Source organism: Ambystoma mexicanum, chromosome 7q, assembly GCF_040938575.1.
Source record: "Ambystoma mexicanum isolate Mex_15411 chromosome 7q, UKY_AmexF1_1, whole genome shotgun sequence".
NCBI classification, from domain to species: domain Eukaryota; kingdom Metazoa; phylum Chordata; class Amphibia; order Caudata; family Ambystomatidae; genus Ambystoma; species Ambystoma mexicanum.
In genome coordinates, this window is record NC_090941.1 from 149,501,983 (window position 1) to 149,515,937 (window position 13,955).

The window sequence follows — 13,955 nt, forward strand, 5'->3', positions numbered from 1 at the left end:
GAACGACCTTATGGCTATAGACATTACAGACAATGATGCGGAATCTATGGATGATAATACATGGAGTTATTTTCAAAAGTATTAGGGATGATGTTTAGCACTTGGCATAGGCCAAAAGGAGGGTCTGTGGAAAACGAAATAATATTGTACCTCCTATCGCATTGTTTGAATGTATGTTGGCCTACGCCAAGTTGTCTAAAAACATTGTGTACATAGATTCAGCGGCAAGGTCTTGACCTTAATGTTTTGTGTAAATCGCCATCTTGGATTTAGCCGCCATTTTAGGTTCTCTTGTAGTGTGGAAGTCACCCTGAACAACAAAATGGAGGCCGAATGACATTTCGAGTGGGATTCTGGCCGTTGTGACCTCCGCACACGTGAATAAATAATATGTCCGCAGGCCACTTGTTAGGGTCGCGAACTGAGACCTTGTCCTCTCCCTGACCTATGTGTAAATGAACAACTGTATCAGCGAAACTGATCAAAATGCATACATTATGGGATTGACCTGGCTACGAACCCTAGGTTTGGTTCTAAGAATGGTTAACTTGCGAGGGGGTTGGCCAGAGCTGGATAGAAAGTATAAAAACCCGAGTATCCCAATATTCGCTCTCTCACACTAACACGGCGAACTACCGTTGATGGTTCGTCCTGTTACTCTGAGGGCCGAATAGCTATCCGTATGTCAATTGACTTTGGTAATTGTTGTATCTTTGAATAAAGCGCTTTTGTATGTCCTTTGTAACCTGTGTTGGTGTGTTTCCTTTTGGGCTTCCCGGCCTCATATCAATTTTTCTGTTTCCACAGTTGGCGCCCGAATAGGGACCCTCAAGATTGATGCCGGATCATTGAAGGTTGACGCAGACTATCGAACCGGGATCGGACGGTGTGATTCTGCTGGCCCGACCGATCGAGACGCGATACCTCGGCAGCGCTGCATGATCTGATCCTTGGACGATAGTCGTGTGGTCTGACACGGCATCTTGACGAGGGTCCAATTTTTGAGGCGGGCAGATTTGCCGAAACCACCAAACGCGAGATAAAATTGGTTAGGTAAGTTCTTTGTAAACCGTACGGTCCTCCTTAGGTTTGGTCAGGTGCAGTCGTGACTTGGCTCTTAATTTAACCCTGACACTTTGAATTTGGCGTATTGTATCTGCAGACACAATTATTGGACCAGGTAACAACAATTTTTTGAGAAATGCCTGGGAAATTGTCTAGCTGTTTTAGGGCTCTGTTCCGCAGCGATCGGCAATCTTTGGAATTTAGCCGTCCGGCACCACAGGAGGGGTCGCCGGCGTGTACTATGTACTGTAAGTATGGCATTGGAAGTATCGTATTTAATGATATTTGGCACAGACAGACCAGACATGCCTCCGAATTTCAGTGGCCAATCAATGGTAGTTTTGAGATCCCCCGTATTGAATACCTAGAATCGATCTTGTTAAAGAAAAAGGCTGACCAGCAGCCTTTCATGTGTTACAAAATTGGAAGAAAGAAGCATTGCAGCAGCTTAAAAGTAGGGATAAACAATCACGTCGTCATAAAACAAACGCTGAAAAAGCATTATTATATGATAAAGAAAAGCGGTCAGAATTAGTTAAAAATATGGATAGAGCCTTTTCACTCGGAGTCCAAAAAATGTACCCCTCTAAAGATTTCCATGTTTCTGAGGAATTTATTGAGAAATTATTAAATGAACGCAGGCCCGATGCCTCAGCGCCACCTCCGTATGCTCCTATTGTGGGTGCTTTGCCTATTCCTGTTGTCGCGCCTGTTGTTATTCCTGTTCCCCCTGTACAGCCTATTGTTCCTAGTCCTTTGGTTGTTGTTCCTCCGCCTATCGCACCGCCCCTTCCCGCTGCACCGATAGTTGCACCTTTGTTAAATTTACCTATACCTGCGCTCACAAGTGGCCCCGTGTTGATTGAAGTTGATCCAGGTGCAGGGTCGAAGGTTGTGACTCGTAGTACTGTTTCTGCAGATAGGAAACAGGAATTGTTTGCATGGGATAAGCATTGCATGGAGAAAGGTGATCAAGCTAAATTTTTTCTACATTATCTAATTTGAATAGTTTTCCCGAGAAAAATGTCTTTATCGAAGGTTTGGGGGCTCATTTGTGTGTGATGTGGTGTAGGTTACAAAATTCGGATCTTCCACAAGGGGTGAGAGATCTGAATACTTTGGCACTTTCGAGGGACACAGAGCAGAAAGTATATGGGCATGTTGAAAGATTGTTTGAGTTTAGGAAAGACTTTGAAAAATCACGAGATGAGGATGATGAGGACGATACAATATATGTACAGAAACGGTTCCTTCCGTGCCGAAGAACAGCACCTGAGGAAGTACGAATTTGTACCAAAGATGCGGTTCGATGGATCTCGGATTCATCGATACCGCCAGACGAAGTGTACGACACGTATAGTCAGTATTCAGTAGAGATGCAAAGAAAAGTAATTCAGGTGATGGTACAGCACCTGCAAGAGGAAATTGTAAGGAAGGGGGTTAGTTGCCCCTTAGAATTATTGGGGATTTGTAAAAGGGCTTTTTCGCCCGAAGCTTCTACAGCTGCCTTAGCGCTCGACCTGGCTCTATTGCTTAGTAAGCGACCGGAGGTACCTATATCTCAGTTGCCTATGAGAGAGGTTCCTCCGACCTTTGTCCAAAAAGTTGAGATCCCGGCCAACGCGGCGACTGGTGCCCCCGCGGTGGATATCCCTGCACATTATGTATCGCAATTTATTCACGTCCCGTTTTCACGACTTGAAGTGAACACAATTAGACAATCAGTTCCCGATATTAGGAAAAACCCGACGGGGTTTTACAAAGAAATAGAGTCCGTTCTACAGTCCTCTGTGTTCACCTTGAGTGACATTGACTTGTTATTTCCTGTACTTCTACCCATAGATGTATGGAAGCAGGTTCAGATAATAGATGATGTGCCGGGGTTGGGAGATACGTGGGCAAACATGATTAGAATTGATGGAGAAAGACCAGCTGGTGAGAAACCGCCACTGGTAATACTTACTGTACCTGATAGGATTGTCGCTAAATTAAAAACTATAATTCCAGAGAAAAGGATTATCTGGGACAAGCTTACGGCCTGTGTCCAAGGGAAAACTGAAGGCGCACCCAATTTTTTAATATATTCGAGCAGGTATTTTCTGACTTCAGTGGACAGGATTTAGGTACAGAGTCGGGAAAAAGGTTGTTTGTGGACAAATTTGTACGTGGATTGTTACCTGATATCCAGTTACAAATTATGTCCTCAGAGAGCGCTTGGCAGGCAAAATCTCAATCTGAGGTTTTGCACATGGCTCAGTACTATGAGAACCGTGTTAATAATGAAAACGAGGAAATCGAAAAGAGAAAGGGTGATTTGAAAACCAAAGTATTATTGCAGCAAATTGTTAGAAACCCCAGAGGAGGTATGACACAGACTAGAGGTCAGTACGTTCCAAAAGGAAATGATCCTCTGAGTACTGTGAATATTAATCAATGTGCTTATTGCCGCCAGGAAGGTCATTGGCGAGCACAGTGCCCTGTCCTTCGCCAGAGGTCAAACAGTGCGTTTGGAGGTATGGGTAGATGACCTAGGGGCCGCCCTGGAGCAGGGGGCCCTGACAGAGGCCAACTTTTACAAGATTCTCAGCAACCTTTTTCACGGGAAAATCAGACCTCGAGTATGGACTCGAGAAACATATTTGATCACCCTTCTGCTGCTTACCTTTCTGAAGAGCTTCCCTCTGACGAGGCTCCGTATTATTAGGATTGCCCAAAGCAGGGTTTGGAAACTTTGCCTATTCCCGTTAATCAAAAGGGCCCCTACGTTGAATTATTAGTAGGGAATAGGAAACACCAGTTTTTGATTGATACTGGAGCACAGAAGTGCTCCATTGATCATTCTCGGGTTCCAAACATCCCACTGTCAGGGCAAACAAATGTTTCCGTAGGGTTTTCTGGCGTACCAACTGTCTGTCCGGTTTCTGCGCCGGTATCCGTTTCTTTGGGTCCCTTTACGCACCATTGTCCCTTTCTTCTCACTTCGAACTGTGGGGAGAATTGGCTGGGGTTGAATCTGTTAAAGAAATTGAATGCGGTAATTCATTGTTCTTCGGATGGAGTACGGCTAACGGTTTCACCACAGCAACTTCCTACTTCTCAGTTCTTGATTCGACCTTTACCTCCCGAGTTTAGCATTGTTCCGGAATGTTTGTGGGCGGTGGACGACAATGATGTCGGAGTGTTACATATTGAGCCCGTTAAAATAGTCCTGAAACATGGGGTGAAACTGCCACGCATTCCGCAGTATAAAATATCAGCTGAAGGCGAACGTGCTTTGAAATGCATTGTCTCCGATTTTGTACATTGTGGGGTGATCGAAGAGATTACAGGTAGTTTGTGTAACAGTCCGATCTTACCCGTATATAAGAAAGGCGACAATGCAATTCCATACCGGTTTATAATCGATCTTCGTGCTATTAACCGAGTGGTCGCCCCACAATTTCCAATTGTGCCTGATGTGACGACGATATTAACAATGATCCCTGCTACGGCTACGCACTTTAGTGTTGTGGATCTGAAAAACGCCTTCTTTAGTATCCCGATACATAAAGAAATTAGATATCTGTTTGCGTTCACCTTGGGGGGACGCTCATTTACATTTACAAGGGCACCTCAAGGGTATACTGAAAGTCCTAGTATTTATAGTAGAGCCTTGAAAGAGCAGCTCGACACCCTTGAATTGCCACCTACTTGCACGCTGCTTCAATACGTTGACGATTTGCTTTTGGCTGCAGATTCTGAGAATGCCTGTAAAGAAGGCACTATACTGTTGCTTGTTCATCTAGCTAAAAATGGTCAGAAAGCTTCGCTTAAAAAATGTCAATATTGTTGTCAGGAGGTTGCCTATCTAGGCTACCTCCTGTGAAAGGAGGGGAGAAGGTTGACACCTGAAAGAATAAAACACATTTCTGGCATGTCTGTTCCAAATATGCAGAAGGAAGTCAGAGCCCTGATAGGTATGGCTTCCTACTGTAGGTTGTGGATCCCGAATTTCGCACTAGTGGTAAAACCGATGTTGGCTTTGACGAAGAAGGGCATTTCTCTGCCACTGCCATGGGAATCGGAACATCAACGATCATTTGAGCTTCTCAAAACCGCGCTATGTTCGGCACCGGTTCTGGGTACTCCAAATTATGACAAGGCCTTTGTGTTGTTTGTGCATGAATGTGATGGATGTGCTCTGGCTGTGTTAACACAGGAACATGGAGGGAAGAATAGGCCGTGTGGCTACTATTCCTCCACCCTTGATCCTGCCGCATGCGCTTTGCCAAGATGTTTGCGCGCTGTCGCTGCTGCTGCTGCTGCCGCGTCTGTAAAACAGAGTGAGGGAATGGTCCTAGGCCATGATTTGATTTTGATGGTACCTCACTCTGTTGATATTCTATTGAATAAAACCCAAACGCAACACCTCACCTCGGCACGGTTAACAAGGTATGAACTGATTCTGTTTGCCCTCATATTCAAATTAAGAGGTGTTGTGTTCTTAATCCGGCTGAACTCTTACGTTTCCCGCAAAATACTGTTTGCGGTGACGAAGAATCACATGACTGCCTGTATACCACCGAACAAGAGATGAAGGGCAGGATAGATCTCATAGATACTCCTTTGGAAAATGCAGAAGGGGAGCTGTTTTGCGATGGCTCCTCCTTCAAACTTTCGAATGGTACATCTACAGCTGCTTATGCAGTTACTACATTGAACAAAATTGTCGAAGCCAAGAGAATTTCACATAACTCTGCGCAGGCCGCAGAGATTATAGCGTTGACCCAAGCTTGTGAACTTTCCCAAGGGCGAAGAGTAAATATATATACCGATAGCCAGTACGCATTTGGGGTGGCTCACAATTTCGGAAAACTTTGGTCGTAAAGAGGGTTCCTGACCTCACATGGGACCAAGATTCAGCATGGCCCCTTGATAGTGCAATTACTTTCGGCACTCTCACTCCCTAAACGGTTAGCGATCATGAAATGTGCAGCACATCGCACGGTCATAGATGATGTGGGCAAAGGGAACGCTTTTGCGGATTCGATAGCCAGACAAACAGCCACAGATCTTAGCACGGACATGTATACCTCGAGGGAAATGAGAGATGTTTGTATAATGGATGAAGGTATTGGGTCTGTGCGAGATATTCAGACTGATGCCACGATGGAAGAATCTAGAAAGTGGGCTGAAGGAATGGGGAAACTGGATGACGAAGGGTGTTGGGTGGATACATCCGAAGGGAAATGGTTGCTTCCTGATTCTTATGTATTGGCAATGGTTACGATGGCACACGGTCCTACGCATGTGTGTGCCCAGCAGATCACGAGAATGTTAGAACAGGTTTGGGTAAATGACAAGATTCTGGACACTGCAAAGAGACATGTCCAGAACTGTATGATCTGCCTACAGCACAATGTGGGTAAGGGGACAGTGACTCCAAGGGGAAGTTTTGGGCCCCCTTCTGTCCCCTTTGAGGTTATACATTTTGATTTTATTGAAATGGAGCAATGTAATAATCTAAAATATGTTCTTGTAATTATTTGTGCCTTCAGTAAATGGGTCAAGGCTTTCCCCGTCAAAGATGCTACCGCCATGACCACTGCAAAGATTATGGTAAAAGAATTCTTTCCTCGATTTGGGCTCCCGAGGATAATTTGGTCGGGCAATGGTGCTCACTTTATCGCAGCAGTAATTTTGCAAATATGTACAGCCCTAGGTATTGAGAAACGATTTCATTCAGCTAGGCATCCTCAAAGTGCTGGGTTGGTAGAAAGACACAACGGTATTTTAAAGAATAAACTTGCAAAAACATGTGCTGATACCAAACTAAAATGGCCAGATGCTTTGCCTATTGTGTTATTAGTTATGCGTACCACACCTCAGACTAGAACTAAGCTTTCTCCATTTGAAGTAGTAATGGGGAGACCTGCTAACATTTGGGGTCTCCCAAAACCTAAAGCCCTGAGGGAGGTGGAAAATGTATTGCTTGTAGACTACTGTAACCAGTTAGCTAAAAACCTGTATTTCATCTACCACCAGGTGCATGCTGCTTTACCTGTACGGTTCACGGGCCCAGGACACGATATACAGCCTGGAAGTTGGGTCCTCGTGAAGGCCTACGAGAGGTCTTCCTGTCTCGCGCCTCGCTGGCGGGTACCCCACCAGGTACTGTTGGTCACCAGGACAGCAGTGCGGGTGGCTGGAAAGAAGAACTGGATTCACGCGACGCACATCAAGAAACTTCCTCACCGATGCCACACGCTTCAGAAGAAGCAGAACCCCTCGCTGATGCTACAGTCTCTGATCTTGGAGTAGCAAACAGCGCTGCAAGTGCGTCGAAGAAATTCTCTGAGCCCGAGGAGCTTGGGGAACAGTCCATCTTGTCTCTGCACTCTCTTGATAAATCACTTCCGGAAAATACAGTTTCGAGCTCTGCGACTTCCGTCGCCACCGACACGTCGCTTCCCTCAGGAAGTGACGACACTTTGCTTCTGGACCACACAAATTTGGGTACCATCAGGTACAACCTTCGACCACGGAAATAGAACTACGGCAAAAGTGATCGGAAAATTGTTTTGTTTTGTTGAACAAAAAGGGATTCTGCTGGCTAGGGTTGGGAAGGACTAAGAAATCACGCGACCGTAGTGTCGCCAGCAACGAACATTGGGGCCGTCGATCGAGAAACTACGATGCCTGCCACCTTCACCGCTGCTCCCCGCACTGGACTTTTAGATAAGGGGGTGACCAAATCGAACAATGAACAATGTGCCTGGGCCCCGAAAGCGTACTGTTGTGTTTTGATTATGATTATTGTTATTTTTGTAACTGCTGCTGTAGGACTTTGGTATTTCGAAGAAATCTATCCTTTGAAATCTCTATTACCGACTGAAATCGTACCAACTGTTTTGACTCCCTCTGTACACCTTCACACTCTGTCCCCTAGAGACTCCCAACATAGACAAAAGTATTATAATAACACTCTGATGATAGTAATGAATGCTACTCATGCCATTTTTAATAAGAGCAACTGTTGGATTTGTACTCATTTACCGCAACATGGGAACAAGGGACTGGGATGGTATAGACATCCTTTACCTTCAACGACTTCTTGCTATGCCTCTCTTAGAGCACTATTCTTTGGCCGATGGAACGATAGCATCTCAGGGAATTTTGATGGAACTTATTTAAATGATTTTGAGAAACGTGAATTGACTCCCCTGGGATGCTCGCTTTTCGCAAATAGAAGTAAACCTAACGTCGCTTCTTTTAGGCCGTTTGACAAACTATCTCTTCCTTTTCAAACTCTGATTTCCTTTAAAATGGCTTCGATAGGCAATAAGGACGCTGTACCTCCTTCTTATTCTGTAAATCATAGTCCTGACTCGGTTCCCTTCTGTGTACAGAGAAATGGCACTAGGCCAATGGGAGATTTTGAAACTTGCAAAAATATTGTAAATTTGACTGGGGAAAACAGGCCTCTGTATGTAGGAGGGCCTGTTTATTTTGTCTGTGGTAGTTTAGCATTTCCCTGGTTGCCCAAGGATTGGCAGGGAACCTGTTATTTAGGAATATTGTTACCCGGGGTATTTGTAGCAAGTACGTTAGTGATTTCTAAGGCTCGCCCACGGCGAGACGACAACGGAGATACCCCTGGGCAAGTATTGGGGGACATAGCTAAATCGGTTGTGCCCTTTTGGGGACAATACCAAATTCGGAGAACATTAGGGGATTAGCAAGGGTACTGGAGAGAACGATCAACCGGACCACGGACATACTCTACAATATGACCTTAGAGCAAAAGGCAATAAGATTGGTAGCACTTCAAAATCGGATGGCATTAGATGTCATTTTGGCAGAACGAGGTGGAGTATGCAAATTAGTAGGGTCCGCTTGTTGTGTTTTCGCACCAGACTCCTCGCCAACAATTTTTAAAGCAATTCAGAACTTACATACTCTCAGTTCTGAAGTCCATATCCCTGTAGGAGACTGGAGCCTTAGTACTTGGTTTTTGGATTCTTTGCGATCTTGGGGTTGGAAGGTGCTTTCCGTTATTATGGTTATTTTAGGGATTCTGTTATTTCTTTGTTGTTGTTTTCAATGCCTCCCAAGTATGTGTGGAATGTTAGGGGGGGTGTTGTGCTCAAGCAGTGAGCGCAATAGGGCATAAAATATATACCCCAGGTACAGCATCTAAAGAATTCATGGTACAAAAGGCTTTTATGAACGACCTTATGGCTATAGACATTACAGACAATGATGCGGAATCTATGGATGATAATACATGGAGTTATTTTCAAAAGTATTAGGGATGATGTTTAGCACTTGGCATAGGCCAAAAGGAGTGTCTGTGGAAATCGAAATAATATTGTACCTCCTATCGCATTGTTTGAATGTATGTTGGCCTACGCCAAGTTGTCTAAAAACATCGTGTACGTAGATTCCGCGGCAAGGTCTTGACCTTAATGTTTTGTGTAAATCGCCATCTTGGATTTAGCCGCCATTTTAGGTTCTCTTGCAGTGTGGAAGTCACCCTGAACAACAAAATGGAGGCCGAATGACATTTCGAGTGGGATTCTGGCCGTTGTGACCTCCGCACACGTGAATAAATAATATGTCCGCAGGCCACTTGTTAAGGTCGCGAACTGAGACCTTGTCCTCTCCATGACCTATGTGTAAATGAACAACTGTATCAGCGAAACTGATCAAAATGCATACATTATGGGATTGACCTGGCTACGAACCCTAGGTTTGGTTCTAAGAATGGTTAACTTGCGAGGGGGTTGGCCAGAGCTGGATAGAAAGTATAAAAACCCGAGTATCCCAATATTCGCTCTCCCACACTAACACGGCAAACTACCGTTGATGGTTCGTCCTGTTACTCTGAGGGCCGAATAGCTATCCGTATGTCAATTGACTTTGGTAATTGTTGTATCTTTGAATAAAGCGCTTTTGTATGTCCTTTGTAACCTGTGTTGGTGTGTTTCCTTTTGGGCTTCCCGGCCTCATATCAATTTTTCTGTTTCCACATCTTGGCCTCACCATTGGGCCGAGGCTAGAGCGGGGTGATCTTACGATGTTGAACCCCATACCCCTCCATCAGTTCTGAGAAGCATTCGCTCTGAAACGGTGCCCCATTGTCCGAGCACACGGTATGGGGAAACAAGTGTCCTGCTCCTCCTTACTGCCCTCACAGGGATGCCTGGACAGGTAGTCCACCGCATTGTTCACGCCAGGCTTGTATACTAGGGTGACGCCATACTCGAGGAGAGCAAGCATCCATCGGTCAATCCTTGCCAGTGGTTTGGGCAAGGATCCCGCCAGTATGGGCAGCAGGGGTTTGTGGTCCGTCACGACCGTCACCTGACGGCCCAGGATGTAGAGACTGAAATGCCTGCACCCCGACAGTACTGCCAGGGCCTCCCGCTCTATCTGGGAGTAGCGCTGCTCGGTGTCAGACAGCGCCTTGCTGGCATAGGCTACAGGGCGAACACCACCATCCTGACCAATTTGTGTCAGTACGGCCCCCAGGCCGAACGGGCTGGCGTCAACAATGATCTCCGACAGGACGGTGGGGTCAAAAAACGCCATGGTATCCTCGGCTGTGAGAGTGCCCTCGATGTCTTCGAACGCGGCCTGTTCGAGAGGGCCCCAATGCCATGTTGTTTCTTTTTTTGTGAGGGCCTTCAGGGGCTCCGACCTGTACGCAAGGTTCTGGATGAACCGACGGCAATATGTCACCATGCCGAGAAAAATCTGCACATCCAACACAGATTCAGGCGGTTGAGCCTTCTTGATGTCTTGCACTTTCCTCGGATCTGGCGACACACACCCTTCCTTGAACACACATCCAAATAATATGATGTTCGGATGCAAAAACTCACACTTTTCCCTGTGAAGCGTGAGGCCCAGTGATTGCAGTCTCGCAAAAGTCCTGGCCACCATGCGCAAATGGTCCACCTCAGTATTGGCAACACCAGGATGTTGTCACTGATGTTTAGGACTCCATCCAGGTCAGCGAGGGCACCTCTAATGATATTTTGAAACACCTCCACTGCCGATGACACGCCAAAACTGAGTCTCTTGTACCTATAGAGTCCACGGTGAGTAGTGAAGGTGGTTATGTACCTTGACTCCGGGTGCAGAACGACCTGGTGGTAGCCGGCCCGAAGGTCCAATTTGGAAAAGAAGCAAGCACCTTGTACTTCTGTGATAATGTTGTCGATGGTCGGGGTCAGATGTCTCTCACTTTTGATGGCCTTGTTGGATAGCCTCATGTCGACGCATATTCGGACAGAGTCAGGTTGCTTCGATTTCCTTGCCACCATGATTGGTGACACCCATGGTGTGGGACCCTCGACCTTCTCGATGATATCTAGATTTACTAGATTGTCCAGTTCCTTGTCTATCTGCTCCCGGAGATGGAACGGCACCCTCCGATGTTTCAGGGCTATGGGCTGCACAGACTCATCAATGTGCAGCCTCACTGGGTCACCAGCCATCTGACCAATACCCTAGAATAGGGCAGAGTATTTGTCCAGCAAATCATGTATGTCCTCAAGATATACAGAGTAGGCAAAACTGACGAGGCCTAAGACCTCTGCCGCAGCACAACTCAGGAGGGTATTTGTGCTCACCAGTGTGACGTAGAAGCGGGCTGTGATCTTCGATCCGTCATGCTCCACCTTAGCCACGAAAGCACCATCCAGGGGGATTGGTTCCAAACCACCGAAAGCAAAGATGCGGGCCTTCGGACTGACCATCTCCGGTGGTGTGTCCATTGCATCGTGGTGTCCCCAGGCCATCACGTTGACCGACTCCTCCGTGTCTATGAGCACCGGGATGGGTGACTTGTTCACTGCTACCACACACCTCGGTTGACTTCTGCTCTTTGATTTAAGAACCCCAACGCTGGGCAGGAAGAAGATGTTCTCCTCCTCTTCCTCTTCCTCTTCCTCCTCTTCCGCGGGGGCACCATCTTCGCCCTGATCCACCTGAGCCACGTTCGGGGGGTGGTTCTGACGCAGGAACCCCAACCGAACTGGGCCTCTCTGTACCATCACTGGCAGGGCCACCTTGCACACGCGGGAATAGTGATCCACAAGTCCACACCTCCCGCAAGTTCTTCCTGCCGCTGGGCACTCAGTAGGGTGTGGCAGGTCATAGCCACATTTCTGCCATGACTCACCAGCTCTTCTGCCCCTGTCACGGAAGCTGGTACCTGGTCTCCTGACACCTCTGCCACCCTGCCACATGGCACATACCTCTTCCGTCTTCACTGGGCGTGTCCCAGCTTCCATCCTGGACGCCCGGGCCTCCGACACCTCATCGCAGCGCCTGAGTTCAAGGATGCGGGCGAGTGTAGTGCCTGGTTCCCTCAGCACCTGCCGTCTCAGTTTTCCTAGCGAACAGGCCTGAGTTAGCATAGTTCTGATCATGTCCTCTAAATCATCCCAGGCACATGCCAAGGATAGGCATCTGAGACGGCCATAGAAAGTGTCCAGCGTCTTGTCTTCCTTCTGCCGTGCTGACAGCGTTACGAATCTCTTATAATCGGCATTGGCGAGTGGCAAGAAGTGGTTTTGAAGGGCAATCTTTGCCGCCGATAGGAGGCATCAGTGGGCTGGAGGTACTCGAACATTCCTTGCACTGCAGGTCCAGCCGTATACAGCAGAGTCGCCAGTTTGCTGTTATCATCTGTCTCCATGGTGGCCCCGAAGTACATGTGCAAACAGTCCACCCACCGTTCCCACCTGGGCCCCATGCTGGATGGAGGGCCTGAGACATCGAACTCTGCAATGGGCTGTAGCGCTGCAGGGACCCACATTTGTGCCATGACTTGAGGAGCCAGCTGCACGTCAGGTTGTGCCACAGACTTGGGCAGGGCCTGAGGCTGCTGTTGGTCGACTGGCTGGCCACCGTCCTGGTTGCCAGGCGTACTCACGGGCTAGAGCGCACAGGCACCCCCACCGTGAGCTGGGGGCCGCAACTCACCCAACCATCACAGTCCCCACCAGGGGCCGTGGAGTGCACCAGTCCAGACACACACACAGGAGTCACAGGTCCAAACCTGATGATGATGATGATGGTGGGTAGCAGGGAGTTACCAGACCAAGATTGTGCCTTTTACACAAACAGCACCTGGGCATGATGATGATGGTGACAATGAAGATGGAAGTCCTCAGAAGCATGGAAATCGTGTAGCAGCAGTAATCCAGCCTGAAAGTCACAAAAATTGAGCCAGGGAGGTCTGGGAGTTAAGCAGGCCTTAGCATCTTTCCTCCCTTTCCTCGCCTTCACTCGACGTAACTAGCCCAAAAAATAAAAATAAACGGGCATGTCTGGGCAGGTACAGCTGCCCGCCATCAATATTTCCAAAAATTAGGCATGGATGCCCCACACAGGCCCTATCGGAGCTCTATGAGTATCCCTGTCAGGAACCCAAAATAGCCGCCTGCCGCATGGCGTCTGCAGGGCCTACGGCATGGAACGAATCTCCAACGTTATCCGTTCCGTGTCAAAAATTGAAAGATTCTTCACCACTGGGTCCGGGCAATGCACCGACCTCGTCGCCACTCAAGGTGGTCTCTCCTTGACCTATACGGCAATCCCCGTGAGCCCCGAACCCCACAGACTCAGGCGCACACGTCTGTTCAGCTTGGGCTCCCCGGTCGCACTGTCATGGCCGGGAACGCCCCCTTTATTTATAATGCATGCTGCGGCGTGCAACGTCACGCTGCCGCGTGCGCGTCCCTTAAGGGGGCAGCACCACACCCACTACATTGCCTTTGATACCTTCCACACTTACTTGCAACTCCGCAAGTGGCATTATCAAACACAGTATTTTATGAATGTTATATTTTCTGCAGTTGGAAAATAATACAGCCTGTTTTTAGAATTACCACTAA